This window comes from Peromyscus californicus, unplaced genomic scaffold (genome assembly GCF_007827085.1).
Source record: "Peromyscus californicus insignis strain IS unplaced genomic scaffold, ASM782708v3 Scaffold_12__1_contigs__length_115047231, whole genome shotgun sequence".
NCBI lineage: Eukaryota > Metazoa > Chordata > Mammalia > Rodentia > Cricetidae > Peromyscus > Peromyscus californicus.
The window spans coordinates 91,475,268-91,489,992 of record NW_026294413.1 but is presented as its reverse complement, the minus strand read 5'-3'; the positions used below and the strand labels follow the sequence as shown (position 1 = coordinate 91,489,992).

Here is a 14,725-nt window from a genome sequence, read left to right as displayed (position 1 = left end):
TCCACCATAAAACATTTTGGCAGTAATTTTGAGAACAGATTACTGAAAAACATACTTTGCTGTGCGATAATTTTGTGTACGAAGCTGCTCTATATATGTTGTTATTATTAGTTTATGTGTGTGGCTGTTTTGCCTGCATGCATGTATGTGCATCATCACCTGCATGCCTAGTGCCCAAAAGAGGCCAGAAGATGGTAGCAGGTCTCCTGGAACTAAAGTTAGAGCACTCTGTGATCTACCATGTAGGTTCTGGGAATTGAACTGGGATCCTTTGGAAGAACAGCTAATGCTCTTAACTGCTGTGCTATCTCTCCAAGCCTCTTAAACACATTTTTAGGTGTTTCTAACTTAAAATATTTAGGTCAGGTTGTGGATTTGACAAGCTAAATAATTAATAAAGAACACCAGGTGCTTTTCCTTTCAAAATAAATATTTCAACAGAAGAGAAGGGTGATAATAAAGCAAACAAAATGGGGTTGTGCATATCCTTACTTTGCTCTTTTTGTGTAATATTTTTTATTGTAAAGTATGGGTGGAAGAAAACTACAGTCTCCTTTTTCTTTTTGGTTTTTTGGCTCTCAAGTGGATTTTTTGCTATCTGTTTTTCACTCTACTGTTCTGTATAACAAAATCTGGGTAAAAGAAATACATGCAAGATTTTGTATAAGATTCATGAAACCAAAAAAATCTTGTTCATTGGTGTAATTTTCGCACTTCACATATAAGTAGTTATTAGCAAGCAATAAGTTGAATAAGCTGGGATAAATTGTTAGGCCGTCTAACTTGGTTAAAGTAAGAAAATGTGATTTATGTATTTTTTAATTTTGATACACATTATTTAGTAATCATCAAAAGAGTCACATACTTTTTGAAGTGACTAAATTGTGTCAGTGCTGTAATAGAAGGCTATTGTTTTTAATTAGAAATTTAAGCTTGACTGTGAAAATGTTGAAATCATTACTATCAAAGTTGAGTATGTTGGCTGGCACATGCCAATAATCTTAATAGTTAGGGGGGCAGAGGGAGAAGAGTGAGAAGAGTTCAGGACTGGCATGGTCTTGTTTATGTATAACAAACAATCCAAACCTCTCAAAGTTTTACTGGACAGTGTTGTACATGCCTGTAATACCAGCACTCTAGAAACCAAGGCAGGAGGAGGGTTGTGTGAGTTTGAGGCTAGTTTGAACAACATAATCAGACCCTGTTGTTGTTGTTGTTTTAAGAATTATAAAGAACCTCATTCATTTGAGACTTTGGTTTAAAATAAAAGATTTGGAAAATACTTTTATATTGGTAAAATAGAAGTACTGAAAATTTTTCTTTTGTATTTGCTGCCACCAAGTGGCAAATCCGTGACATTACCAAGTCTGTTATATAGCTAGCTAGTGTACAGAAAATATGTCCTTTTGTTTTGACTTAGTTTTGTTGTTGAAGTAGAGATTGACTCTACAGCTCAAGCTACACTTGCAGTGTAGCTCAAGCTGGCCTTGAACTCACAAGCCTTGAGTGGTAGGATTTATAGGTGTATGCCACCATGCCCAGCCACTGTGATACTTGGAACTAGCTTCATTTGTTCATATTTTTAACAAAGTATAAGTAACACAGTTTAGTACTTCACAAGCCATATCTTACCTTCTTGAACCAGAGCTAGATAAGATCATTTCTATGTTTCTTGCATTTTGCAAAGGCCTATTAGGACATTAGCATCTAATTAGTGTTGACAAAGATGATTTTTTTAAAAAACGGCAAGATTTTTCTAGTGTAGTATGAAATATGCTCGATGCATACTAGTTTACACAAGTTTAATTCTGACATGTACTCTTTAATAATATTGGACATAAGAATTATGTCATCATAATTTTTTAGAAGTGGTTTTGCTTATTTTGAAGATAAGCCATTTTGCTAAATTAACTAGTGGGCAACTTATTTTTATTCTAGGAAAACTATTATATAAGAATATATAACATTCTTAGCAAAGAAACTCAAATGTTTAATATTAGAAAATGGGTTGCATGAGCATGATTTACTTTTGTGTATAACTTGATGTAGTCTTTCAAAGTGTTATAGAGGACTGTATGGAGACATAAGTAAGTCACTCTCTTCAGAAGCACATGCCCACTCCCACACAGCTGTCCTTAAGTGTTTCTCCCTTAACACCCAGCTTAAATCCCCAGGAAAACCCATTCTTAATAAATTTCCACTGTGTTTTGAGGGGAAGAAGCAAATTAAAAAGTACATAACTGAAAGTTTTTAGAAGCCTATATAGAGAAAATACCTAGCAGTATTTAATTTTTAAGAGATATTGTGGTAAATTCTTAAATTTATATATTTGAAATTAATGTTTCATATATAAAGATGTAAACTATTTTATGCATCACTGGTGGCTTCTTAACTTAAAGCAAACCATGTATAAACATAATGGCTAAGTGGTTGGATATATTGTCAGAAAATATATTTGGACAAGGTTTTTGCTTGTGTGTGTGTATTTAAGATTTAAAAGGATAATTTGTTGCCATCAGTTCTAAAAAAGAAAGCCCCATACTTTGGGTTTCTTCAAGAATCCAGTAAGAATTAGCTTTTATATAAAGGCATTCCTGAAAAATATTTTCCTAAAGGATATATGTATACATAGTATGTGTTATATATAAATATGGCATGTATACATCTATAATCCTCATAGTTGGACATTGGAGGCAGGAGGATTGAGAGTTAGATCAGCCTGGACTACATAGAAAAACTTGGTCTCAAAAAAAAAAAATAACAGGAATAAAAAAAAATATATCCTACATAAATTAGTTTTCTTGATAGAAGGATAAAAACTAAATTCTGAATTAGTAAAAATCAAAGTAAATTTTGTATCATTTAATAACTCAGTGTATTCTTAAAGCACATAGCCCCTTCACTTTGAAGGTTGGCATACTCTTGCTTTTGATGTCTGTTTTCTGTCACAGGCCTGTGATTGGAACTGAAACAATAGAACTACTGCTTCCATCAGAGGAAGTAATATGGAATTCATGTTAGGTAGGAAATTCACATTCTGTCCTAGTAGTCCTGGGAAGTAATACTGGCAGCTCTTGTAATTGTGGGTTGTTTTTGTTTGTTTGTTTGTTTGTTTGTTTGTTTTTCCGCTACTTATACCTCCCTACAACATAACCTTAACACACATATAACTTATCTTTACACATAGTTACATGTGAATTAATACTTAATGTCACTCCCAGTTGGAGGCAGTTCATATATAGTAGTGAGCTCTGAATTGGTAGAGGACTTTAATATGTAGCACCTTAGTGATTCTGATAGATTTTCAGTGAAAAGGGGCTCATATAGATCTTACTTAATGTTCTCTTTATAGCTTGGAGAAGAAAATATTAAATAGCTGAAGATAATGAGCAGTGCTGCAGATTGTTTTATTTTGTCCTGTAAAACCAGTAAACATTTGCATTCTGTTGCCCAGCTGTCTGTTACTTTTCTCATTCTCTTAAATATTAAATGTAATACATGCTCTAATCATTGTCAGCCATATTAATCATGAGGAGGCTTCAGTTATGTGAATGTCTCCTGTGGTTTTAGTGACAGTAGTTTAAAAACCTCGGACGGACTCCAGAGGAAAAGCGTTAGACTGGAGACACCAGGAAGGCCCTGAATTTGATGTTTGTGCTGCTGTTTGTTGGGTTTCACGTTTGGAATGGAAACATGTTCGAGACTTTGTAGTCAGGAAGGAAGAAACTGGTGCAGTAGTTGTTGCTGTCTTCTTGTTAGATGTCTTATGCTCTCAAACCAGTAATGCTGCTTGATGTTAAGTAGAATCAATACAAAATGGCTTCAAAACAAAATTACCCTGATTGGAGTTTTATGTAATTTGCCTTTAGTTTTATTTAACTTTTCCCCCTTTTTAAAGAAGAAGGCTGTTAGTTAGAAATGGAAAGCTACTTATTACCCGTCTGTGATAGACAGACTATTTGGTATGTTAAACTGGAGTGAATATGATCACATTCACAATTCATGTTCCCTTTAACAATTTTGATGTATGAGGTACATAACTGTTAGTGAATCTTTACCTGGCCCCCTTTTAAGAAAGTCTAGATTCCATTACAAATGACTGCTGTTTTATTTATTTTTATTTTTTTATTTTTATTTATTTTTTTTTTTGCGGTGCTGATATGCACATACTAGGAAAGTGCTCTCTAAGGGGTCACCCCTCCATTCTCTGTTCTTTCCTTCATACCCCATTTCTCTCCTCACTTCTTACCACACCACTGTAGACAGGGTGTCACTGTGTAGCACTGGCTAGCCTTGAACTCACTGAGATCTGCCTGCCTCTACTCTGGTCCACACCCAGCTACTCTCTTCTTACTTTTAAAAGTATATTGAATGGCTCATTTATTATTATTTGGGTTGGTTGATGATAACTACGTTTTCACTGGAAATTCTGTGCCTCATCTACTTTCTGTTCATAAACCGTTTTGTAACACCTGGGTCATAAAGGCTTTGGATAAATCATAAAATATACCCATTTTAGTTCTTTTCTCAATCCAGCATTTGAGAAATGGATGGGCAAAACAGGAAAACAAAAAAGTCCTATGCCAAAGAGAAAGACAAACAAAACAAAAAAACATAAGACTTTGTGTGGTAAATGATTTTAATTGGAAAAATTGCAACAAATTGCAGATTACTAACAACACACAACACACATCTTTTTTCTGTTAGTGTTGGAGACAATTCTGAATTTTCAATCTGCATTTGCTGTTTCTTGTAAGAGTTGTAGTTCTTATCTTTTGCCACTGGGTGGTGCATTTGCATTAGTACTACAAGCCCTTTCTAAATTTGTATAAGGGAACATTTGTGAAAATTCATAATAAAATTAAAGTGGTGGTATAGTTTGTTGTACAGTCGAGTGAGTTTTAAACTAGTGTGTGTGAGTATGTGTGTTGACAGTGTCTCATGTAATCCCAGCATTTGGGAGGCAGAAGCAAGAGGATTTTTGTGAATTCAAGACCAGCCTGGTTTTCATAGTGAGTTCCAGGACTCCATAGAGAGACCCTCTCTCAATAAAACCAAAAAAAGTTAGGAAGTTTTGATAGTGTAGGTGGTAGTTTCATCAAACTAGGGATCTTATACATGTTAGGCAAGCTAGCATGACAAGCTAGCTAGACAAGCACACAGATGATATTGTAGTTTAAATGATATCCAAGTTAAAAAAAAAGTCACAATTTCTTATAATGCTTAAAAAACAGGAAGCTCTGGTTTTAAAAGCTGTCCTTAATGATCATTTTGTCTTTTTCTTCTGGCCCATAGCCATTCACACCTTTATGACAAAAACTTTCCTTTTTAAAAAAATAGATACTACCAAATGGCTTATTGATATTTCTTATTTGAATGAGTCAAGATTTTATTTGGGGTTATAACAAGGTTCCAGTTCAGAGAAGAAAACAAACATTAAAAACAAGCATCTTAAATTACCCCACCTTGTAGTCTGCTCAGATTATCTGAGTGTGTCTGTTCACATATGAATGCAGGTGCTTTCCACAGGCCAGAGGCATCAGGTCCACTGGAGCTGGAGACAGACAGCTGTGAGCCATCTGGTGTTGGTGCTGGGAACAGAACTTGGGTCTTCTGCAAGAGCAGCTTGCCACTGAGCCAGCTTTCCAGGACTTATTTTGTAGCTTTTGAGGAGTAAATTTAGAGGCTTTTATAACCCAGTGAATTTAGAGCACTGGTTCTCAACCTTCCTAATGCTGCAACCCTTTAATTCAGTTCCTCAGGTTGTGGTGACTCCCACCCATAAAATTATTTTCGTTGCTACTTCATGATTGTAATTAGCAACTGTTATGAATCCTAATGTAAATATCTGATGTGCAGGCTATCTGCTATGCGACCCCAGTGAAAGGATTGTTCTACTCCAAAGGGGTTGCGACCCATAGCATAGATGAAAGGCTTTGACTCTGTAGGTTTACTTTTTTAGCAGTGAGTTTAATATATGCAGTCTTTATGTTTTGGTAATGGGAGCTTTTGTCACTTAACCTTTCTGGGCCTGACTTTTCTTAGTTATAGGATAGTGTTTCAGTTTAGAAAAATGAGAGTCATTGCTCTAAGGAGTAATGTTACTCAGAAATAAGTATGTGAACTATGAAGGCTAGAATAAATAACTCATAATCCTACTGTGGTTTAATTGCCTTTTGTTGCTTTAAAAAAAAACAATCAAAGCAAGAATAAAACACAAGCACATGTTTGAGTGTGTGCGCATGCATGCACATGCGTGAAACTCTCCCCCTCCCTTTTCCCCTCCTTCCTTTCCCTCTCCCCCTACCCCCCTCCCCCTCCCCAACTGAGCTAGGGAATCTAGCTCAGTGTTAGAACACTTAACTAACATGAGTAAGGCCTGAGTTCAATCCCCAACACTCAAACTTTCTGTCATAATTAAGACTATCTTATACACACACACACACACACACACACACACTGTTTTATTCCATGTGACATTTATAAGTGTTGTTTTGTGTTTTTAGAAATCCCTTACAGACAAGCAGGGATGTAGCTTGGTTAATGGAGTACTTGATTAGCCTTTGTAAGGCCTCTGGAGTTCACTCTGCAGCATTGCAGGGCAAAGGGGATTTTGAATATCAGATACATGTGCATTATATGGCATATTTTAAATCATTCTTTTATTCAGCATTAAGGTGGTTTTCATGTTTTAATGATGTTTAATTATTTTACTATGTATGCTTTATAAGCTTCATATTATTTCCTTATGTCAACATTTTTTATATAAGTCAAAATGATAGCCAAAAAGTTTGAAAGGCATATTGAAGTTATTGATAGCTGTTGGCAGATTTTTTTTCCCCCTCCAGTTCACTGTCTTGTGGTCTCTGGCATAGAATTTTGCAGTAGCTTACTAGTGGTTATTTCTGCTATAGAGGCAGTTCATTTTTAGGCTACCTTTTTATGTCTACAGTGAGTTATTTTAATGTATAAACTTGATTTTCACTTTTCAACTTGGTTTTAAAGGTATATTCCATCATGTGCAGATTTAAAATGTATTTGCTATAATATAGCACTCATGGCTGTTCGTGTCTTATCTGCTCTCTAATTTTCTACCTTATTTTATACAGCTCTACTATATATTCTGTTGGTAAAGAGGTGGCTGGGGAGCATTCTAGGCAGAGGGAACAGCATTATACAAAGGCAGAACTGTATGGAATGCTACGGCATATTTTAATTGCAACAAATTGGCATATATGAAACTTCAGTTAGTAATAGAAATCATTTAGATTGTGTGTGTGTTACACCTCGTAGAGGTCAAAAAACAACTTGTGGGCATTGATTCTCTCCTACCACGTGGGTTTTGGGAGTCAAGCTTAGGTTGTCATGTTTGGCATCAAGTATCCTCATCCACTGAGCCGTCTGACTGGCCCTGAGACAAATATCCTGATGAACTGGGTAGTGATATTTGACAGGTACAAACAACAAGAAATAGAAAGTTCACCTAATTAGATGGCACCTGCCTGAAAAGGAGCAATGCTTTTATAGGCAAGTATATTAGTAACATTTGCAGACTAAAACATGCTATCTTTCCCTGTCTTTCCTCTCAAAACATACACATACACATACACACACACACACACACACACACACACACACACACACACACACAGGTGCTCTGGGGATAACACTGCGTGTGTGTGAACAAAGCAGTAGCCAACGGTAGAGAAGACCTCTAGAACAGCATGGACTTAGGAAAAGAGAAGGTAAAATGACCTCTTTAGAGTAGATAGATTTAAGAGTTATGCTTAAGAAGTTATGATTTTATTCAGAATTTAAGTGAACACAATGAAAATTCCGCCTTTATTTCCTTTCAAAAGACTATAAACAAAAAATTTTAATAGGCTAAACAGCAAGTAAGGTTTTTTAGAATATACCTAACATGTCAAAAGTAAAGGAGGTGAAAGGGAAAACTGTTCTAATAATAATTATGAACTACTATTGTATTTTGGAAAGTAAATTTATTTCTTCATATCTCAAGAAGTAGGTTGAAAGTAAGCAAAGCTACTAATCATTGGTGCTGACTTGAAAGCCAATATGAATTAGAGGGTCTTTTTTTCTCTTTAATGTTTTGTTACTCTTAAATCTCCCATTTGATCTGTCTAGTATTACTATTTTTTTGTTTAGTTTTGGTGGTGGTTTTATTGTTGTTTTGACTGTCCTGCTGTGGAGCCCAGTCTGGCCTTGAGTTCATAGACATGTGCCACCATACCCAGCTGAATGTGAATTATTCTAAACAGGCTAACTTTTGCCCTTTGAAAAACACTGAAGAGATGGCTTCTTGGTTAAGAGACTTGGTGCTCTTGTAGAGGGTCTGGATTAAGTTCCTATCACCCACATGGCAACTCACAACTGCCTGCAACTCCATGTCTAGGGGATCTCATATCCTTTTTCTGGCTTCTATGGGTACCACACACTCACAGGGCGCACACACATACATGCAGGACTTGTACATACACATAAATTAAATTCTTAAGAAAGATTATTTACAATTCATGTTGGTTTCTGTAATTTGAAAACACCTGGGTAAATGTAGTATTGCGTTACTGTACTTTAAAAGTTAAGGAGAGCAAGTTTCTATGGTTACCTTATGTTTACCTTTTTAAGCAATAGTTACATGAGACAGCCAAAGAATTTCCACTAGTACCAAAAGATCAGTAGCTTATGTGTACTTTGGTTATTCCATACACAAATTAAAACTGTATATATCACTTCTGTTCTAAAGTAACTATCATTTGGAAAATACTAAAGAAAATGACTCATGCCTTTTTTAACTGTAACAGGGTGGAGACATACTGAACATACTATTTTAAAATTCAAGTAATGACTCAGATACTTTAGAACATTTTTCTTTAGTTCCGTGTATCAAAGAATGCTGTATTTTTGGGGTGTGGTGGCGAGTGCCATTAATCCCATCACTTGAGAGGCAGAGGCAGGCAGATCTCTGTGAGTTCCAGGCCAGTCTGGTCTACAAGTTCCAGGACAGCCAAGGCTACACAGAGAAACTCTGTCTTGAAAAAACAGACAACGAAAAATGCTATGTTTGTGCATAGCAATTTTTATGATTAAAAGAAGGAAAGTATTTTTCTAATGTGTTTGTGGTATAGAATTTCTTTTCTAAATAATTTTTATGACTTTAATAAGCTTATAAAATGCCATGCTTATAACTGTTAAGCAGTGTTAATTCCATTAGTTGTAGCTGGTACTAAACTTTAAAAAAAAAAAAAAAGAGAGAGAGATATCTTATTAGAATCTATGACTAGTCCATTCTTAGCTAATTTAGTTGTTAAATCTGCCAACAATCATGCTGTAATTTTTCATATTCATCACCTACAGCATCACAGACATTCTTAAAAACTTTTGAGCCAATATAAGGTTAATCATATCTTATTTTATTGATTTATTTATTTTTATTTTTTTTGGTTTTTCGAGACAGGGTTTCTCTGTGTAGCTTTTGCGCCTTTCCTGGAACTCGCTTTGGAGACTAGGCTGGCCTCGAAGTCACAGAGATCCGCTTGCCTCTGCCTCCCAAGTGCTGGGATTAAAGGTGTGTGCCACCACTGCCCGGTGGTTAATCATATTTTAATGAGTCTTTTATTTGTAATAGAATATTGTTTGTTTTTTAATATTAGGGCTATTTTAAACCGAAAATACTTTATATTTAAAATAGAAACTGGATTAAATAGTAAAGGGTCTTATAGCAGTAGAAATTGAAATACTGTGCTTTAGGTTGAATGGTTTGGTTACTCAATGCTGTGACCATAGGAGGTTGATCACTTTTTCTCTTCAGCTTTTCCCTCTTTCAGACTTAGCATGGACTCTAGGATAACTCCATTCAGTCATAAGATACCCAGCATGCTTCATGGCGTTATTATCAAACATATTGTTGTCCAGTAGGCGAGCCATTTCCTTCTTTCTCTCCCTTTTTAGGTACAAAAATAAAGACTTTCCTAGAAGCACTACAGCTGACTTTTCTTGGCATGTGACAGAGCAAGATAGCTCAGATTGCATGTCAATTACCAAATGAGTCACTTAGTAGGTAGAATAGAATTACCATGATCACCTTACTATATTCAAGATTTTTCCAAGTCATGTGGGATATAGAAGTGGACTTCCAAACAAAACTGAAGGTAGGCTGTAAGAAGGGAGGGGTTAATGATGGTTAAATTAAAGTTGAATTAAAGTAGCAACCAGAGGCAAGCTCCATATTACATAGAAAGGTTAAACCTTGTCGTTTTCTTCCAGAGTTAATTTTCCCACCAGTATAAGTTATTCACAACACACTAATAATGGAAAATACTGTGAGAGTTCTAGAGTTTTTTGTTTTTAAAGAGGGGGCACTCTTAGACTGAAGGAAACCCTTGTATAAATGCCACTGACATAAGAAAAAAATGTCAAATTTAAGAAAATATATTTGAGAATAGGAAATAGGAAAAATTACTCTTTAATTTTGACCAAATACAATGAAAGTGTTTTGTTTTTTGTTTTTTCTCCAAGACAGGGTTTCTCTGTGTAGCTTTGCACCTTTCCTGGAACTCACTTGGTAGCCCAGGCTGGCCTCAAACTCACAGAGATCCGCCTGGCTCTGCCTCCTGAGTGCTGGGATTAAAGGCATGCGCCACCACCGCCCGGCTACAATGAAAAGTTTTGTCTTCAAATGTTTTTCTATTAATCTTCCCTATGAAAACCATCCTCCTTTCTGCATCCTTGTGATCATAACTCATGAGTTAATCCTCTTCTAACTGTTGATTGGGGCACCCAGGCTTATTCTGTAGCTTGGCTATTGTTAGTGCTGTGATAATGATGGATACACAGTGTCTCTGTTACTTACTATCTTTGACTTCTTTGGGCATATACTGCAGAGTGTTATAGATGGGTCATATGGTAGTTGTATTTTTAATTTTTCAAGGAACGTCCATGTTGATTTCCATAGTGGCTGGACTAATTTACATTACCATCAGCAGTATGTAAGCGTGATCATATTGGAGTTGGACATGGCAACCCAGCAGGGGGAAGAGTTCTCACAGTCAGGAGTACCATAAAAAAACAAACTAATAGCTATAATATATAAACAGAGGTCCTGGTTTAGACCCATATAGGCACCGTGCTTGCTGCTTCAGCAAACTCTGAGCTCATGTGTGCCTTGCTTAGTTGATTCAGGGGGCCTTGTTCTTGTCCTCCATCATCTCCTCTGGCTCTGCCAGTCTTTTCCCCTCATCCACAGGATCTTCTGAGATCTGAGGGGAGGAATTTGATGGAGACCTCCCATTTAGACTCTCTGACTCTCTCTCTCTCTCCCTTCCTCCTTCCCTTCCTCCCTCCCTCCCTTCCTCCCTCCCTTCCTCCCTCCCTCCCTCTCTTCCTCCCTCCCTCCCCTTCCCTTCCCTCCCCCTCCCTCTCTTCCTCCCTCCACATAATGCTTTGGGTCTCTGCATCTTATTTTGGACATGTTAAAAATTTAATTTTAGCAGTTTTTGCTTACCCTTTTAAAATGTGATGACTGTATAGGAGTATTTAAATTACTTATGTGGGTATCTTCATATCTATTAGATCATACTGGTCTAAGATTTGAGTAGTTTATTCATGCAGTACAAATGGTGTTTTTAAAATTTAGAGCCTTTCCCCTCAAATGTAAGAATGAGTTCTGGCCGGGCGGTGGTGGCGCACGCCTTTAATCCCAGCACTCGGGAGGCAGAGCCAGGCGGATCTCTGTGAGTTCGAGGCCAGCCTGGGCTACCAAGCGAGTCCCAGGAAAGGCGCAAAGCTACACAGAGAAACCCTGTCTCGAAAAACCAAAAAAAAAAAAAAGAATGAGTTCTGATCCTAAAAGCTCCAGCTAGTTGGTACTGGTTTCTTTGAGAGGAAAAAAAAATTAAAGTTCAAACAAGAAAACATAACAGTGAGGTTTGTGGATAGCTTTATAAAAGCATCCATTAGTGTCCCAACCCCCTTTTTTAAGAGGCTGGACAATTGGAAGTTACCTTACATGCCAGTTACAGTTAATGAATTTGTATGCTGTTCACTTTCTCATGAATGTATGATCTGTGTTTCATATGTAAGCCTCTGGTCTATGTTGCCGTTCATTTTTTTGTGTTCTTGTACTACTTATTTTTCTTATTTATAATATAGCACCCTATTTATATGTATAAGGTCTTAGCAGATGAAGATTTTTATACACATACAATATTTTCTGGTTATTTGATATGCTGTGCATAGAAGAAATAAGACTGAATATTTGTTCAATTAATGCTATGTATTTTGGTAAATGTCTTTAAAATAAATATCCTTGTTCAAGGTGATTTTTGTGTGCCTTTAGATTTTACAGTATATTACATTTTGAGTAGAGTTGGCCAGGTCTTGCCATCCTTTATGAATTTTTCTAAATTCATTAGATTTGTGTAGAACTGATGTGTTAACACTTCATTTTCCAATCATGGTGTGGATGCCGACATAGGGGCTTTAAATTAAATTTTAAATTTTTGTAGAATAAATTTTACGTGAAGAATGATTGGGAGTCTGGGCAGTGGTTGCGCATGCCTTTAATCCCAACACTCGGGAAGCAGAGGCAGGCGGATCTCTGTGAGTTCAAGGCCAACCTGGTCTACAAAACAAGGACAGCCAGAGCTACACAATGAAACCCTGTCTCAAAATCTCTCACCCACCCCCCCACCCACCCACCCCCACACAAAATGGTTGGGAAAACCTTCAGGGTAAAAGTTGGACTCAAACAAGAAATAGGATGCAACTTCTTCAGTCAAAAGTAGGTGAACTTACACACTAGATATTTTGGAACAAGTTAAAATTATTTGTATGAAAAGAGGTTCTATTTTGGATAAGAACCCTGGGCAATAGGATGTTACTATAATTTCATTTTTATATGTATCAAGTATTAGAATGATATATTTGATTCAACTATATGGAGATGGATAACATTTATGTATGTTACAATAGTTGCATATTTGTCTTTAAAAACATTTTGTGTATTTTAAAGTAACTAATAGAAGCAGACATGTACCTAGAAAACCATCTACTAGGGAGGTTGAAGCAGGCAAATCTGTTCAGTGCAGTAGTTCTAGGCCAGCCTGAGCGATATAGCAAGAGCCCATCCACCCTCCCCACAGAAGATAACTGTTGAACCCATGTGAATGTTGGTTCTTCTGTAGATGGATATTTACAATTTTCAGTAATTTTTGTAATTTCTGACATTCTTACCTATATTAAGTCTCCCCCCCCATGATAAAAGTAAATTGGCTTAAACAAAGAGTAGCATTGAAATGCTCATTCAAAAATAACTTATTCACAAATAAATAATATCTTTTGTTACCTAAACTTTCAGCAGTATTTATAGGTTTTCTTTAATGATCATTTCTACCACATAGAATTAAAGTTTTAAAAGAATTTTATTGGTAGTATGAATATATGTTTTTGGTATCAAGCATTTTAGTCATTTGGATGACTGGGCAAAATAATAAATTTCTGAGTTATTTTTTCCTGTATAAAATGGGAATATAGGAGATTATTATATTTTGAGGAAGGACATACAGCACCAAGCATAAATGCTCAAAAATAGCATGAGTTTGCTTATAAGAATACGGGATGATAAAAGGGGAAAATACAGACCAAGGTGGGGCATAGTATTTCTTTGTAATAAATTGGGAAATACTCTCAGTCTGGGGCCAAGTGAGAAAGGTAGTGAAGGCCAACTTCAAAGGGGTTGGGGTGGTGTGTTTGCAGTGTTTAAGATGAAACCCGTGACCTGGGGCATGCTAGACTAGTGCTGCAACCCCAGTCCCCAAACAGTTGGGTTTCACACTTCATTGTAGCTTTGGAGAAATTATTTTTCGGGAAGGAGGAGTTGGTTGGTTGTTATCTTTATAGGATTCTGTGCTCTTTTGACATGTGAGTAATTCGGGACAAGAACTTTAAACAATCATTTTATGCAGCTGCTTAATGGGTCTTTAAGACTTTAGAATGTGTTCAGATATGAAGGTATTCTTGAATTTTTTTTCAGTGAAAATTCAAATGATTCATAAAATTTTAACATTAGGATTTCCACCTTTATGAAATTTTCCATTTTTTCTTTAAAAAAATGTATGAGTTAATAAATGATTCACTCATTAACCTAGAAGTCATAGCAAGCCTTAACATTTGTTTTCTTTAAACCTCGTTTCATTCTAGAAAATAACATACATCCAAGGGGGGAGAGGAAGGAAAGGAGACCGGGAGGAGGAGGAAGAAAAAGGTCTTGGCAAAAATAAGAGTAATGCACCTTAACTTAGCTTCATGGTTTTTAGTCTGATGGAATATTTCTCTTTCTTCTTGAGATCTCTCTTAGGAATTCACTACAGACATTCTTACTGCAGCTGTTAGCATGGAGTTAAACATTTGCTGTACTGTGGCATACGAAAGCAGTTAAGCTGTTTGGGATTGTTTACTTGCTAAAGCCAGTGTTAGTCAGCAGAGGCAGTACACCAGATTTCCTTGTGGCTTTTAGTGGAAAATGTTAAAAGCGCACTTATTTTTCAGTTATAGAATTTTCAGTTTGATCTGGATTAGTCACAGAACTGGCATGAACCTTCTAATTGTGAAGGCTGTCCAAATGCACTATTTTTTTCTCCTGCTAGAGGAAGTTACATCCTGAGCAGTCGCTCAGCTCTCTGGTAAGTGTAACATGTGAGCATTACTA

At 36.3% G+C, this 14,725-nt stretch overlaps 1 protein-coding gene across 4 annotated transcripts in view; it reads left to right on the top strand.

Annotated features, from left to right (window-relative positions):
- Positions 1-14,725, top strand: part of Ankrd28 (ankyrin repeat domain 28) — a 147,959-nt gene that overhangs the window by 43,399 nt on the left and 89,835 nt on the right. The window contains exon 1 of one of the 4 annotated variants that reach the window (XM_052733875.1): positions 14,584-14,699. The exons of the other annotated variants lie outside the window; for them this stretch is intronic. The gene's annotated coding sequence lies outside the window, so the exon portion shown is untranslated. Of the gene's footprint in view, positions 1-14,583; positions 14,700-14,725 lie in introns of those variants that run through there. 4 annotated transcript variants of the gene reach the window in all.